We start from the raw sequence: 14,417 nt of genomic DNA, 5'->3' as shown, positions 1-14,417 counted from the left end.
CCCCGAGAACAGGGTTAGAATGTGATAAGTTTAGAGAGCAAAACAAGTTGGTCTGTGGGCGGTGCGGTGCCTTTCGCTTATTGGCAAACGCCAATAGCGTTGAGGAGCTTGAGGTGACCACTTGCAAATTTAAAGCCAGTTGAGCAGGCTTTTTGACGCTGGCTGGCATTTGTCTGGATAAAAAGTTAATGTCAGAAGTGGGATTCGAACCCACGCCCCTAGAAAGGGACCAGAATACACCAACCTTTGGTAAGGTAAGGATTAACAGTCCTTGAGTCTGGCGCCTTAGACCACTCGGCCATCCTGACAATGGTCGTGCAGCAGCTGCAGGAAAATGTGCTGCAAATTCTGCACACTTACTGAGCAGCCTCACAATTCTTCCTCCTGTGCAAACACACAACGCACACATTCTTACGACAGGACTTAACAGGCAGCGCCAGTCATTAAGTTCATCATCCCTGCAATGCAACCAACATTCAAACACAGGTATTTCTCGCAACAGCTCGCATTTTGTCAGCTATCGGGTAACATTTTCTGTATTGTATTTCGAAAGCGCCTTTCATGACCGAACGACGTCCCAAGGCGCTTCACAGCCAATGAAGTATTGTAAAAGTGAAGGCACTGTTGCAATGTGGGGAACGCCGCAGCCAGTTTGCACACAGCAAGATCCCACAAACGGCAATGTGATCATGACCAGATAATCTGGTTTTGTCAGTGACGTTGATGTCGGAATAAATATTGAATGAAGGTTGTAACTGCTTCGTTCCAACGTGCACCTAATTACTGGTGTTGCCCTGTGGACCTGTATGCTGCAAAATCATTTCTCGAGAGTTTACCGTCTGCCACTTCAATGGCCTTGATTATTATCTTGCCCAAAGCAAAGTCACATTTCACTCACCGGTCACTAGTTCCAGAACGGAAACTGCTGCCAGTGGTAGCGTGGCCGAGCGGTCTAAGGCGCTGGATTAAGGCTCCAGTCTTTTCGGAGGCGTGGGTTCGAATCCCACCGCTGCCAGAATTTGTGGCGTGTAATATTTGCGCCCCTTCACCGCGAGCCATGAAGCAGTCGGCTCCCGCTGTGTTGTGATATGACTATTTTGGTGTGGAAAAGAGGTTGAGCTGAGAACGGTGCCTTCAGTTTGTTGGCAAACCGTTGAAGAGTTTGATGTTGCCACTTGTAAATTGAAGGCCAGTTCAACAGGCCTTTTGACGTTGGCTGCATTTGTGTGGGGAAAAATGTCACGTCAGAGGTGGGATTGCAACCCACGCCCCTAGAAAGGGACCGGAATTCGCCGACCTTTGGTCAGTTAAGGATTAACAGTCTTTGAGTCTGGCGCCTCACTCCACTCGGCCTTCCTGACACTATTGTGCCCTTGGCCGTAAGCATCAGTCTGAGCATTGAAAGGCCTCGGTCCACCAAGGCATCGACTCTGGCAACTTTCACATGCTAATACCTGACTTGTTTGGCTCTGGTGCCTTTTATACTGGCAAAATGTGTTAATGTCGGAAGTAAACATTGCAAGTAATTCCCTGCCTGAGGAACGGAGCAGATTTGAGCAGCCTTTGTGTGGAAGAAATCTCATTCTTTGACAGTGGTGCCCTTTTTCTGAGAACCACCACTGTCTGCAGTGGGATTGAAAGCCACAGTACGAGAAAGCAACGTGGAATTCAGCAACGCGGGAGGATAAAAATGTCATGCTTTGAGTCTGCTGCTTTTTAGTGTGGGAATGGGTTGAAAGGAGAAGTCTGATTTTAAACCCTATCCCCGAGAACAGGGTTAGAATGTGATAAGTTTAGAGAGCAAAACAAGTTGGTCTGTGGGCGGTGCGGTGCCTTTCGCTTATTGGCAAACGCCAATAGCGTTGAGGAGCTTGAGGTGACCACTTGCAAATTTAAAGCCAGTTGAGCAGGCTTTTTGACGCTGGCTGGCATTTGTCTGGATAAAAAGTTAATGTCAGAAGTGGGATTCGAACCCACGCCCCTAGAAAGGGACCAGAATACACCAACCTTTGGTAAGGTAAGGATTAACAGGCCTTGAGTCTGGCGCCTTAGACCACTCGGCCATCCTGACAATGGTCGTGCAGCAGCTGCAGGAAAATGTGCTGCAAATTCTGCACACTTACTGAGCAGCCTCACAATTCTTCCTCCTGTGCAAACACACAACGCACACATTCTTACGACAGGACTTAACAGGCAGCGCCAGTCATTAAGTTCATCATCCCTGCAATGCAACCAACATTCAAACACAGGTATTTCTCGCAACAGCTCGCATTTTGTCAGCTATCGGGTAACATTTTCTGTATTGTATTTCGAAAGCGCCTTTCATGACCGAACGACGTCCCAAGGCGCTTCACAGCCAATGAAGTATTGTAAAAGTGAAGGCACTGTTGCAATGTGGGGAACGCCGCAGCCAGTTTGCACACAGCAAGATCCCACAAACGGCAATGTGATCATGACCAGATAATCTGGTTTTGTCAGTGATGTTGATGTCGGAATAAATATTGAATGAAGGTTGTAACTGCTTCGTTCCAACGTGCACCTAATTACTGGTGTTGCCCTGTGGACCTGTATGCTGCAAAATCATTTCTCGAGAGTTTACCGTCTGCCACTTCAATGGCCTTGATTATTATCTTGCCCAAAGCAAAGTCACATTTCACTCACCGGTCACTAGTTCCAGAACGGAAACTGCTGCCAGTGGTAGCGTGGCCGAGCGGTCTAAGGCGCTGGATTAAGGCTCCAGTCTCTTCGGAGGCGTGGGTTCGAATCCCACCGCTGCCAGAATTTGTGGCGTGTAATATTTGCGCCCCTTCACCGCGAGCCATGAAGCAGTCGGCTCCCGCTGTGTTGTGATATGACTATTTTGGTGTGGAAAAGAGGTTGAGCTGAGAACGGTGCCTTCAGTTTGTTGGCAAACCGTTGAAGAGTTTGATGTTGCCACTTGTAAATTGAAGGCCAGTTCAACAGGCCTTTTGACGCTGGCTGCATTTGTGTGGGGAAAAATGTCACGTCAGAGGTGGGATTGCAACCCACGCCCCTAGAAAGGGACCGGAATTCGCCGACCTTTGGTCAGTTAAGGATTAACAGTCTTTGAGTCTGGCGCCTCACTCCACTCGGCCTTCCTGACACTATTGTGCCCTTGGCCGTAAGCATCAGTCTGAGCATTGAAAGGCCTCGGTCCACCAAGGCATCGACTCTGGCAACTTTCACATGCTAATACCTGACTTGTTTGGCTCTGGTGCCTTTTATACTGGCAAAATGTGTTAATGTCGGAAATAAACATTGCAAGTAATTCCCTGCCTGAGGAACGGAGCAGATTTGAGCAGCCTTTGTGTGGAAGAAATCTCATTCTTTGACAGTGGTGCCCTTTTTCTGAGAACCACCACTGTCTGCAGTGGGATTGAAAGCCACAGTACGAGAAAGCAACGTGGAATTCAGCAACGCGGGAGGATAAAAATGTCATGCTTTGAGTCTGCTGCTTTTTAGTGTGGGAATGGGTTGAAAGGAGAAGTCTGATTTTAAACCCTATCCCCGAGAACAGGGTTAGAATGTGATAAGTTTAGAGAGCAAAACAAGTTGGTCTGTGGGCGGTGCGGTGCCTTTCGCTTATTGGCAAACGCCAATAGCGTTGAGGAGCTTGAGGTGACCACTTGCAAATTTAAAGCCAGTTGAGCAGGCTTTTTGACGCTGGCTGGCATTTGTCTGGATAAAAAGTTAATGTCAGAAGTGGGATTCGAACCCACGCCCCTAGAAAGGGACCAGAATACACCAACCTTTGGTAAGGTAAGGATTAACAGTCCTTGAGTCTGGCGCCTTAGACCACTCGGCCATCCTGACAATGGTCGTGCAGCAGCTGCAGGAAAATGTGCTGCAAATTCTGCACACTTACTGAGCAGCCTCACAATTCTTCCTCCTGTGCAAACACACAACGCACACATTCTTACGACAGGACTTAACAGGCAGCGCCAGTCATTAAGTTCATCATCCCTGCAATGCAACCAACATTCAAACACAGGTATTTCTCGCAACAGCTCGCATTTTGTCAGCTATCGGGTAACATTTTCTGTATTGTATTTCGAAAGCGCCTTTCATGACCGAACGACGTCCCAAGGCGCTTCACAGCCAATGAAGTATTGTAAAAGTGAAGGCACTGTTGCAATGTGGGGAACGCCGCAGCCAGTTTGCACACAGCAAGATCCCACAAACGGCAATGTGATCATGACCAGATAATCTGGTTTTGTCAGTGACGTTGATGTCGGAATAAATATTGAATGAAGGTTGTAACTGCTTCGTTCCAACGTGCACCTAATTACTGGTGTTGCCCTGTGGACCTGTATGCTGCAAAATCATTTCTCGAGAGTTTACCGTCTGCCACTTCAATGGCCTTGATTATTATCTTGCCCAAAGCAAAGTCACATTTCACTCACCGGTCACTAGTTCCAGAACGGAAACTGCTGCCAGTGGTAGCGTGGCCGAGCGGTCTAAGGCGCTGGATTAAGGCTCCAGTCTCTTCGGAGGCAGTGGGTTCGAATCCCACCGCTGCCAGAATTTGTGGCGTGTAATATTTGCGCCCCTTCACCGCGAGCCATGAAGCAGTCGGCTCCCGCTGTGTTGTGATATGACTATTTTGGTGTGGAAAAGAGGTTGAGCTGAGAACGGTGCCTTCAGTTTGTTGGCAAACCGTTGAAGAGTTTGATGTTGCCACTTGTAAATTGAAGGCCAGTTCAACAGGCCTTTTGACGCTGGCTGCATTTGTGTGGGGAAAAATGTCACGTCAGAGGTGGGATTGCAACCCACGCCCCTAGAAAGGGACCGGAATTCGCCGACCTTTGGTCAGTTAAGGATTAACAGTCTTTGAGTCTGGCGCCTCACTCCACTCGGCCTTCCTGACACTATTGTGCCCTTGGCCGTAAGCATCAGTCTGAGCATTGAAAGGCCTCGGTCCACCAAGGCATCGACTCTGGCAACTTTCACATGCTAATACCTGACTTGTTTGGCTCTGGTGCCTTTTATACTGGCAAAATGTGTTAATGTCGGAAGTAAACATTGCAAGTAATTCCCTGCCTGAGGAACGGAGCAGATTTGAGCAGCCTTTGTGTGGAAGAAATCTCATTCTTTGACAGTGGTGCCCTTTTTCTGAGAACCACCACTGTCTGCAGTGGGATTGAAAGCCACAGTACGAGAAAGCAACGTGGAATTCAGCAACGCGGGAGGATAAAAATGTCATGCTTTGAGTCTGCTGCTTTTTAGTGTGGGAATGGGTTGAAAGGAGAAGTCTGATTTTAAACCCTATCCCCGAGAACAGGGTTAGAATGTGATAAGTTTAGAGAGCAAAACAAGTTGGTCTGTGGGCGGTGCGGTGCCTTTCGCTTATTGGCAAACGCCAATAGCGTTGAGGAGCTTGAGGTGACCACTTGCAAATTTAAAGCCAGTTGAGCAGGCTTTTTGACGCTGGCTGGCATTTGTCTGGATAAAAAGTTAATGTCAGAAGTGGGATTCGAACCCACGCCCCTAGAAAGGGACCAGAATACACCAACCTTTGGTAAGGTAAGGATTAACAGTCCTTGAGTCTGGCGCCTTAGACCACTCGGCCATCCTGACAATGGTCGTGCAGCAGCTGCAGGAAAATGTGCTGCAAATTCTGCACACTTACTGAGCAGCCTCACAATTCTTCCTCCTGTGCAAACACACAACGCACACATTCTTACGACAGGACTTAACAGGCAGCGCCAGTCATTAAGTTCATCATCCCTGCAATGCAACCAACATTCAAACACAGGTATTTCTCGCAACAGCTCGCATTTTGTCAGCTATCGGGTAACATTTTTTGTATTGTATTTCGAAAGCGCCTTTCATGACCGAACGACGTCCCAAGGCGCTTCACAGCCAATGAAGTATTGTAAAAGTGAAGGCACTGTTGCAATGTGGGGAACGCCGCAGCCAGTTTGCACACAGCAAGATCCCACAAACGGCAATGTGATCATGACCAGATAATCTGGTTTTGTCAGTGACGTTGATGTCGGAATAAATATTGAATGAAGGTTGTAACTGCTTCGTTCCAACGTGCACCTAATTACTGGTGTTGCCCTGTGGACCTGTATGCTGCAAAATCATTTCTCGAGAGTTTACCGTCTGCCACTTCAATGGCCTTGATTATTATCTTGCCCAAAGCAAAGTCACATTTCACTCACCGGTCACTAGTTCCAGAACGGAAACTGCTGCCAGTGGTAGCGTGGCCGAGCGGTCTAAGGCGCTGGATTAAGGCTCCAGTCTTTTCGGAGGCGTGGGTTCGAATCCCACCGCTGCCAGAATTTGTGGCGTGTAATATTTGCGCCCCTTCACCGCGAGCCATGAAGCAGTCGGCTCCCGCTGTGTTGTGATATGACTATTTTGGTGTGGAAAAGAGGTTGAGCTGAGAACGGTGCCTTCAGTTTGTTGGCAAACCGTTGAAGAGTTTGATGTTGCCACTTGTAAATTGAAGGCCAGTTCAACAGGCCTTTTGACGCTGGCTGCATTTGTGTGGGGAAAAATGTCACGTCAGAGGTGGGATTGCAACCCACGCCCCTAGAAAGGGACCGGAATTCGCCGACCTTTGGTCAGTTAAGGATTAACAGTCTTTGAGTCTGGCGCCTCACTCCACTCGGCCTTCCTGACACTATTGTGCCCTTGGCCGTAAGCATCAGTCTGAGCATTGAAAGGCCTCGGTCCACCAAGGCATCGACTCTGGCAACTTTCACATGCTAATACCTGACTTGTTTGGCTCTGGTGCCTTTTATACTGGCAAAATGTGTTAATGTCGGAAGTAAACATTGCAAGTAATTCCCTGCCTGAGGAACGGAGCAGATTTGAGCAGCCTTTGTGTGGAAGAAATCTCATTCTTTGACAGTGGTGCCCTTTTTCTGAGAACCACCACTGTCTGCAGTGGGATTGAAAGCCACAGTACGAGAAAGCAACGTGGAATTCAGCAACGCGGGAGGATAAAAATGTCATGCTTTGAGTCTGCTGCTTTTTAGTGTGGGAATGGGTTGAAAGGAGAAGTCTGATTTTAAACCCTATCCCCGAGAACAGGGTTAGAATGTGATAAGTTTAGAGAGCAAAACAAGTTGGTCTGTGGGCGGTGCGGTGCCTTTCGCTTATTGGCAAACGCCAATAGCGTTGAGGAGCTTGAGGTGACCACTTGCAAATTTAAAGCCAGTTGAGCAGGCTTTTTGACGCTGGCTGGCATTTGTCTGGATAAAAAGTTAATGTCAGAAGTGGGATTCGAACCCACGCCCCTAGAAAGGGACCAGAATACACCAACCTTTGGTAAGGTAAGGATTAACAGGCCTTGAGTCTGGCGCCTTAGACCACTCGGCCATCCTGACAATGGTCGTGCAGCAGCTGCAGGAAAATGTGCTGCAAATTCTGCACACTTACTGAGCAGCCTCACAATTCTTCCTCCTGTGCAAACACACAACGCACACATTCTTACGACAGGACTTAACAGGCAGCGCCAGTCATTAAGTTCATCATCCCTGCAATGCAACCAACATTCAAACACAGGTATTTCTCGCAACAGCTCGCATTTTGTCAGCTATCGGGTAACATTTTCTGTATTGTATTTCGAAAGCGCCTTTCATGACCGAACGACGTCCCAAGGCGCTTCACAGCCAATGAAGTATTGTAAAAGTGAAGGCACTGTTGCAATGTGGGGAACGCCGCAGCCAGTTTGCACACAGCAAGATCCCACAAACGGCAATGTGATCATGACCAGATAATCTGGTTTTGTCAGTGATGTTGATGTCGGAATAAATATTGAATGAAGGTTGTAACTGCTTCGTTCCAACGTGCACCTAATTACTGGTGTTGCCCTGTGGACCTGTATGCTGCAAAATCATTTCTCGAGAGTTTACCGTCTGCCACTTCAATGGCCTTGATTATTATCTTGCCCAAAGCAAAGTCACATTTCACTCACCGGTCACTAGTTCCAGAACGGAAACTGCTGCCAGTGGTAGCGTGGCCGAGCGGTCTAAGGCGCTGGATTAAGGCTCCAGTCTCTTCGGAGGCGTGGGTTCGAATCCCACCGCTGCCAGAATTTGTGGCGTGTAATATTTGCGCCCCTTCACCGCGAGCCATGAAGCAGTCGGCTCCCGCTGTGTTGTGATATGACTATTTTGGTGTGGAAAAGAGGTTGAGCTGAGAACGGTGCCTTCAGTTTGTTGGCAAACCGTTGAAGAGTTTGATGTTGCCACTTGTAAATTGAAGGCCAGTTCAACAGGCCTTTTGACGCTGGCTGCATTTGTGTGGGGAAAAATGTCACGTCAGAGGTGGGATTGCAACCCACGCCCCTAGAAAGGGACCGGAATTCGCCGACCTTTGGTCAGTTAAGGATTAACAGTCTTTGAGTCTGGCGCCTCACTCCACTCGGCCTTCCTGACACTATTGTGCCCTTGGCCGTAAGCATCAGTCTGAGCATTGAAAGGCCTCGGTCCACCAAGGCATCGACTCTGGCAACTTTCACATGCTAATACCTGACTTGTTTGGCTCTGGTGCCTTTTATACTGGCAAAATGTGTTAATGTCGGAAGTAAACATTGCAAGTAATTCCCTGCCTGAGGAACGGAGCAGATTTGAGCAGCCTTTGTGTGGAAGAAATCTCATTCTTTGACAGTGGTGCCCTTTTTCTGAGAACCACCACTGTCTGCAGTGGGATTGAAAGCCACAGTACGAGAAAGCAACGTGGAATTCAGCAACGCGGGAGGATAAAAATGTCATGCTTTGAGTCTGCTGCTTTTTAGTGTGGGAATGGGTTGAAAGGAGAAGTCTGATTTTAAACCCTATCCCCGAGAACAGGGTTAGAATGTGATAAGTTTAGAGAGCAAAACAAGTTGGTCTGTGGGCGGTGCGGTGCCTTTCGCTTATTGGCAAACGCCAATAGCGTTGAGGAGCTTGAGGTGACCACTTGCAAATTTAAAGCCAGTTGAGCAGGCTTTTTGACGCTGGCTGGCATTTGTCTGGATAAAAAGTTAATGTCAGAAGTGGGATTCGAACCCACGCCCCTAGAAAGGGACCAGAATACACCAACCTTTGGTAAGGTAAGGATTAACAGTCCTTGAGTCTGGCACCTTAGACCACTCGGCCATCCTGACAATGGTCTTGTAGCAGCTGCAGAAAAATGTGCTGCAAATTCTGCACACTTACTGAGCAGCATCACAATTCTTCCTCCTGTGCAAACACACAACGCACACATTCTTACGACAGGACTTAACAGGCAGCGCCAGTCATTAAGTTCATCATCCCTGCAATGCAACCAACATTCAAACACAGGTATTTCTCGCAACAGCTCGCATTTTGTCAGCTATCGGGTAACATTTTCTGTATTGTATTTCGAAAGCGCCTTTCATGACCGAACGACGTCCCAAGGCGCTTCACAGCCAATGAAGTATTGTAAAAGTGAAGGCACTGTTGCAATGTGGGGAACGCCGCAGCCAGTTTGCACACAGCAAGATCCCACAAACGGCAATGTGATCATGACCAGATAATCTGGTTTTGTCAGTGATGTTGATGTCGGAATAAATATTGAATGAAGGTTGTAACTGCTTCGTTCCAACGTGCACCTAATTACTGGTGTTGCCCTGTGGACCTGTATGCTGCAAAATCATTTCTCGAGAGTTTACCGTCTGCCACTTCAATGGCCTTGATTATTATCTTGCCCAAAGCAAAGTCACATTTCACTCACCGGTCACTAGTTCCAGAACGGAAACTGCTGCCAGTGGTAGCGTGGCCGAGCGGTCTAAGGCGCTGGATTAAGGCTCCAGTCTCTTCGGAGGCAGTGGGTTCGAATCCCACCGCTGCCAGAATTTGTGGCGTGTAATATTTGCGCCCCTTCACCGCGAGCCATGAAGCAGTCGGCTCCCGCTGTGTTGTGATATGACTATTTTGGTGTGGAAAAGAGGTTGAGCTGAGAACGGTGCCTTCAGTTTGTTGGCAAACCGTTGAAGAGTTTGATGTTGCCACTTGTAAATTGAAGGCCAGTTCAACAGGCCTTTTGACGCTGGCTGCATTTGTGTGGGGAAAAATGTCACGTCAGAGGTGGGATTGCAACCCACGCCCCTAGAAAGGGACCGGAATTCGCCGACCTTTGGTCAGTTAAGGATTAACAGTCTTTGAGTCTGGCGCCTCACTCCACTCGGCCTTCCTGACACTATTGTGCCCTTGGCCGTAAGCATCAGTCTGAGCATTGAAAGGCCTCGGTCCACCAAGGCATCGACTCTGGCAACTTTCACATGCTAATACCTGACTTGTTTGGCTCTGGTGCCTTTTATACTGGCAAAATGTGTTAATGTCGGAAGTAAACATTGCAAGTAATTCCCTGCCTGAGGAACGGAGCAGATTTGAGCAGCCTTTGTGTGGAAGAAATCTCATTCTTTGACAGTGGTGCCCTTTTTCTGAGAACCACCACTGTCTGCAGTGGGATTGAAAGCCACAGTACGAGAAAGCAACGTGGAATTCAGCAACGCGGGAGGATAAAAATGTCATGCTTTGAGTCTGCTGCTTTTTAGTGTGGGAATGGGTTGAAAGGAGAAGTCTGATTTTAAACCCTATCCCCGAGAACAGGGTTAGAATGTGATAAGTTTAGAGAGCAAAACAAGTTGGTCTGTGGGCGGTGCGGTGCCTTTCGCTTATTGGCAAACGCCAATAGCGTTGAGGAGCTTGAGGTGACCACTTGCAAATTTAAAGCCAGTTGAGCAGGCTTTTTGACGCTGGCTGGCATTTGTCTGGATAAAAAGTTAATGTCAGAAGTGGGATTCGAACCCACGCCCCTAGAAAGGGACCAGAATACACCAACCTTTGGTAAGGTAAGGATTAACAGTCCTTGAGTCTGGCGCCTTAGACCACTCGGCCATCCTGACAATGGTCGTGCAGCAGCTGCAGGAAAATGTGCTGCAAATTCTGCACACTTACTGAGCAGCCTCACAATTCTTCCTCCTGTGCAAACACACAACGCACACATTCTTACGACAGGACTTAACAGGCAGCGCCAGTCATTAAGTTCATCATCCCTGCAATGCAACCAACATTCAAACACAGGTATTTCTCGCAACAGCTCGCATTTTGTCAGCTATCGGGTAACATTTTCTGTATTGTATTTCGAAAGCGCCTTTCATGACCGAACGACGTCCCAAGGCGCTTCACAGCCAATGAAGTATTGTAAAAGTGAAGGCACTGTTGCAATGTGGGGAACGCCGCAGCCAGTTTGCACACAGCAAGATCCCACAAACGGCAATGTGATCATGACCAGATAATCTGGTTTTGTCAGTGACGTTGATGTCGGAATAAATATTGAATGAAGGTTGTAACTGCTTCGTTCCAACGTGCACCTAATTACTGGTGTTGCCCTGTGGACCTGTATGCTGCAAAATCATTTCTCGAGAGTTTACCGTCTGCCACTTCAATGGCCTTGATTATTATCTTGCCCAAAGCAAAGTCACATTTCACTCACCGGTCACTAGTTCCAGAACGGAAACTGCTGCCAGTGGTAGCGTGGCCGAGCGGTCTAAGGCGCTGGATTAAGGCTCCAGTCTTTTCGGAGGCGTGGGTTCGAATCCCACCGCTGCCAGAATTTGTGGCGCGTAATATTTGCGCCCCTTCACCGCGAGCCATGAAGCAGTCGGCTCCCGCTGTGTTGTGATATGACTATTTTGGTGTGGAAAAGAGGTTGAGCTGAGAACGGTGCCTTCAGTTTGTTGGCAAACCGTTGAAGAGTTTGATGTTGCCACTTGTAAATTGAAGGCCAGTTCAACAGGCCTTTTGACGCTGGCTGCATTTGTGTGGGGAAAAATGTCACGTCAGAGGTGGGATTGCAACCCACGCCCCTAGAAAGGGACCGGAATTCGCCGACCTTTGGTCAGTTAAGGATTAACAGTCTTTGAGTCTGGCGCCTCACTCCACTCGGCCTTCCTGACACTATTGTGCCCTTGGCCGTAAGCATCAGTCTGAGCATTGAAAGGCCTCGGTCCACCAAGGCATCGACTCTGGCAACTTTCACATGCTAATACCTGACTTGTTTGGCTCTGGTGCCTTTTATACTGGCAAAATGTGTTAATGTCGGAAGTAAACATTGCAAGTAATTCCCTGCCTGAGGAACGGAGCAGATTTGAGCAGCCTTTGTGTGGAAGAAATCTCATTCTTTGACAGTGGTGCCCTTTTTCTGAGAACCACCACTGTCTGCAGTGGGATTGAAAGCCACAGTACGAGAAAGCAACGTGGAATTCAGCAACGCGGGAGGATAAAAATGTCATGCTTTGAGTCTGCTGCTTTTTAGTGTGGGAATGGGTTGAAAGGAGAAGTCTGATTTTAAACCCTATCCCCGAGAACAGGGTTAGAATGTGATAAGTTTAGAGAGCAAAACAAGTTGGTCTGTGGGCGGTGCGGTGCCTTTCGCTTATTGGCAAACGCCAATAGCGTTGAGGAGCTTGAGGTGACCACTTGCAAATTTAAAGCCAGTTGAGCAGGCTTTTTGACGCTGGCTGGCATTTGTCTGGATAAAAAGTTAATGTCAGAAGTGGGATTCGAACCCACGCCCCTAGAAAGGGACCAGAATACACCAACCTTTGGTAAGGTAAGGATTAACAGTCCTTGAGTCTGGCGCCTTAGACCACTCGGCCATCCTGACAATGGTCGTGCAGCAGCTGCAGGAAAATGTGCTGCAAATTCTGCACACTTACTGAGCAGCCTCACAATTCTTCCTCCTGTGCAAACACACAACGCACACATTCTTACGACAGGACTTAACAGGCAGCGCCAGTCATTAAGTTCATCATCCCTGCAATGCAACCAACATTCAAACACAGGTATTTCTCGCAACAGCTCGCATTTTGTCAGCTATCGGGTAACATTTTCTGTATTGTATTTCGAAAGCGCCTTTCATGACCGAACGACGTCCCAAGGCGCTTTACAGCCAATGAAGTATTGTAAAAGTGAAGGCACTGTTGCAATGTGGGGAACGCCGCAGCCAGTTTGCACACAGCAAGATCCCACAAACGGCAATGTGATCATGACCAGATAATCTGGTTTTGTCAGTGACGTTGATGTCGGAATAAATATTGAATGAAGGTTGTAACTGCTTCGTTCCAACGTGCACCTAATTACTGGTGTTGCCCTGTGGACCTGTATGCTGCAAAATCATTTCTCGAGAGTTTACCGTCTGCCACTTCAATGGCCTTGATTATTATCTTGCCCAAAGCAAAGTCACATTTCACTCACCGGTCACTAGTTCCAGAACGGAAACTGCTGCCAGTGGTAGCGTGGCCGAGCGGTCTAAGGCGCTGGATTAAGGCTCCAGTCTCTTCGGAGGCGTGGGTTCGAATCCCACCGCTGCCAGAATTTGTGGCGTGTAATATTTGCGCCCCTTCACCGCGAGCCATGAAGCAGTCGGCTCCCGTTGTGTTGTGATTTGACTATTTTGGTGTGGAAAAGAGGTTGAGCTGAGAACGGTGCCTTCAGTTTGTTGGCAAACCGTTGAAGAGTTTGATGTTGCCACTTGTAAATTGAAGGCCAGTTCAACAGGCCTTTTGACGCTGGCTGCATTTGTGTGGGGAAAAATGTCACGTCAGAGGTGGGATTGCAACCCACGCCCCTAGAAAGGGACCGGAATTCGCCGACCTTTGGTCAGTTAAGGATTAACAGTCTTTGAGTCTGGCGCCTCACTCCACTCGGCCTTCCTGACACTATTGTGCCCTTGGCCGTAAGCATCAGTCTGAGCATTGAAAGGCCTCGGTCCACCAAGGCATCGACTCTGGCAACTTTCACATGCTAATACCTGACTTGTTTGGCTCTGGTGCCTTTTATACTGGCAAAATGTGTTAATGTCGGAAGTAAACATTGCAAGTAATTCCCTGCCTGAGGAACGGAGCAGATTTGAGCAGCCTTTGTGTGGAAGAAATCTCATTCTTTGACAGTGGTGCCCTTTTTCTGAGAACCACCACTGTCTGCAGTGGGATTGAAAGCCACAGTACGAGAAAGCAACGTGGAATTCAGCAACGCGGGAGGATAAAAATGTCATGCTTTGAGTCTGCTGCTTTTTAGTGTGGGAATGGGTTGAAAGGAGAAGTCTGATTTTAAACCCTATCCCCGAGAACAGGGTTAGAATGTGATAAGTTTAGAGAGCAAAACAAGTTGGTCTGTGGGCGGTGCGGTGCCTTTCGCTTATTGGCAAACGCCAATAGCGTTGAGGAGCTTGAGGTGACCACTTGCAAATTTAAAGCCAGTTGAGCAGGCTTTTTGACGCTGGCTGGCATTTGTCTGGATAAAAAGTTAATGTCAGAAGTGGGATTCGAACCCACGCCCCTAGAAAGGGACCAGAATACACCAACCTTTGGTAAGGTAAGGATTAACAGGCCTTGAGTCTGGCGCCTTAGACCACTCGGCCATCCTGACAAT

The 14,417-nt window shown here is 48.2% G+C and overlaps 17 non-coding genes across 17 annotated transcripts; 8 read left to right on the top strand and 9 right to left on the bottom strand.

Annotated features, from left to right (window-relative positions):
* Nucleotides 1–189: 189 nt before the first annotated feature.
* trnal-caa (transfer RNA leucine (anticodon CAA)) lies at nt 190–308 on the bottom strand. Its single transcript has 2 exons — nt 271–308; nt 190–235 (listed from the first exon to the last, which is right to left on the bottom strand). It is a non-coding gene; the product is annotated as a tRNA-Leu (tRNA).
* A 625-nt stretch (nt 309–933) lies between these two features.
* On the top strand, nt 934–1,015 carry trnal-aag (transfer RNA leucine (anticodon AAG)). The gene has a single exon. It is a non-coding gene; the product is annotated as a tRNA-Leu (tRNA).
* Nucleotides 1,016–1,952: 937 nt separating this feature from the next.
* trnal-caa (transfer RNA leucine (anticodon CAA)) lies at nt 1,953–2,071 on the bottom strand. Its single transcript has 2 exons — nt 2,034–2,071; nt 1,953–1,998 (listed from the first exon to the last, which is right to left on the bottom strand). It is a non-coding gene; the product is annotated as a tRNA-Leu (tRNA).
* A 625-nt stretch (nt 2,072–2,696) lies between these two features.
* On the top strand, nt 2,697–2,778 carry trnal-aag (transfer RNA leucine (anticodon AAG)). The gene has a single exon. It is a non-coding gene; the product is annotated as a tRNA-Leu (tRNA).
* A 937-nt stretch (nt 2,779–3,715) lies between these two features.
* trnal-caa (transfer RNA leucine (anticodon CAA)) lies at nt 3,716–3,834 on the bottom strand. Its single transcript has 2 exons — nt 3,797–3,834; nt 3,716–3,761 (listed from the first exon to the last, which is right to left on the bottom strand). It is a non-coding gene; the product is annotated as a tRNA-Leu (tRNA).
* Nucleotides 3,835–4,459: 625 nt separating this feature from the next.
* On the top strand, nt 4,460–4,542 carry trnal-aag (transfer RNA leucine (anticodon AAG)). The gene has a single exon. It is a non-coding gene; the product is annotated as a tRNA-Leu (tRNA).
* A 937-nt stretch (nt 4,543–5,479) lies between these two features.
* On the bottom strand, nt 5,480–5,598 carry trnal-caa (transfer RNA leucine (anticodon CAA)). The gene is made up of 2 exons: nt 5,561–5,598; nt 5,480–5,525 (listed from the first exon to the last, which is right to left on the bottom strand). It is a non-coding gene; the product is annotated as a tRNA-Leu (tRNA).
* A 625-nt stretch (nt 5,599–6,223) lies between these two features.
* On the top strand, nt 6,224–6,305 carry trnal-aag (transfer RNA leucine (anticodon AAG)). Its single transcript has one exon. It is a non-coding gene; the product is annotated as a tRNA-Leu (tRNA).
* A 937-nt stretch (nt 6,306–7,242) lies between these two features.
* On the bottom strand, nt 7,243–7,361 carry trnal-caa (transfer RNA leucine (anticodon CAA)). The gene is made up of 2 exons: nt 7,324–7,361; nt 7,243–7,288 (listed from the first exon to the last, which is right to left on the bottom strand). It is a non-coding gene; the product is annotated as a tRNA-Leu (tRNA).
* Nucleotides 7,362–7,986: 625 nt separating this feature from the next.
* trnal-aag (transfer RNA leucine (anticodon AAG)) lies at nt 7,987–8,068 on the top strand. Its single transcript has one exon. It is a non-coding gene; the product is annotated as a tRNA-Leu (tRNA).
* Nucleotides 8,069–9,005: 937 nt separating this feature from the next.
* trnal-caa (transfer RNA leucine (anticodon CAA)) lies at nt 9,006–9,124 on the bottom strand. The gene is made up of 2 exons: nt 9,087–9,124; nt 9,006–9,051 (listed from the first exon to the last, which is right to left on the bottom strand). It is a non-coding gene; the product is annotated as a tRNA-Leu (tRNA).
* A 625-nt stretch (nt 9,125–9,749) lies between these two features.
* Nucleotides 9,750–9,832, top strand: trnal-aag (transfer RNA leucine (anticodon AAG)). The gene has a single exon. It is a non-coding gene; the product is annotated as a tRNA-Leu (tRNA).
* Nucleotides 9,833–10,769: 937 nt separating this feature from the next.
* Nucleotides 10,770–10,888, bottom strand: trnal-caa (transfer RNA leucine (anticodon CAA)). Its single transcript has 2 exons — nt 10,851–10,888; nt 10,770–10,815 (listed from the first exon to the last, which is right to left on the bottom strand). It is a non-coding gene; the product is annotated as a tRNA-Leu (tRNA).
* Nucleotides 10,889–11,513: 625 nt separating this feature from the next.
* trnal-aag (transfer RNA leucine (anticodon AAG)) lies at nt 11,514–11,595 on the top strand. The gene has a single exon. It is a non-coding gene; the product is annotated as a tRNA-Leu (tRNA).
* A 937-nt stretch (nt 11,596–12,532) lies between these two features.
* Nucleotides 12,533–12,651, bottom strand: trnal-caa (transfer RNA leucine (anticodon CAA)). Its single transcript has 2 exons — nt 12,614–12,651; nt 12,533–12,578 (listed from the first exon to the last, which is right to left on the bottom strand). It is a non-coding gene; the product is annotated as a tRNA-Leu (tRNA).
* Nucleotides 12,652–13,276: 625 nt separating this feature from the next.
* Nucleotides 13,277–13,358, top strand: trnal-aag (transfer RNA leucine (anticodon AAG)). The gene has a single exon. It is a non-coding gene; the product is annotated as a tRNA-Leu (tRNA).
* A 937-nt stretch (nt 13,359–14,295) lies between these two features.
* On the bottom strand, nt 14,296–14,414 carry trnal-caa (transfer RNA leucine (anticodon CAA)). Its single transcript has 2 exons — nt 14,377–14,414; nt 14,296–14,341 (listed from the first exon to the last, which is right to left on the bottom strand). It is a non-coding gene; the product is annotated as a tRNA-Leu (tRNA).
* Nucleotides 14,415–14,417: the final 3 nt, after the last annotated feature.

Source organism: Pristiophorus japonicus, chromosome 8, assembly GCF_044704955.1.
Source record: "Pristiophorus japonicus isolate sPriJap1 chromosome 8, sPriJap1.hap1, whole genome shotgun sequence".
NCBI classification, from domain to species: Eukaryota; Metazoa; Chordata; class Chondrichthyes; family Pristiophoridae; genus Pristiophorus; species Pristiophorus japonicus.
This window is presented reverse-complemented; position numbering and strand designations above follow the sequence as displayed.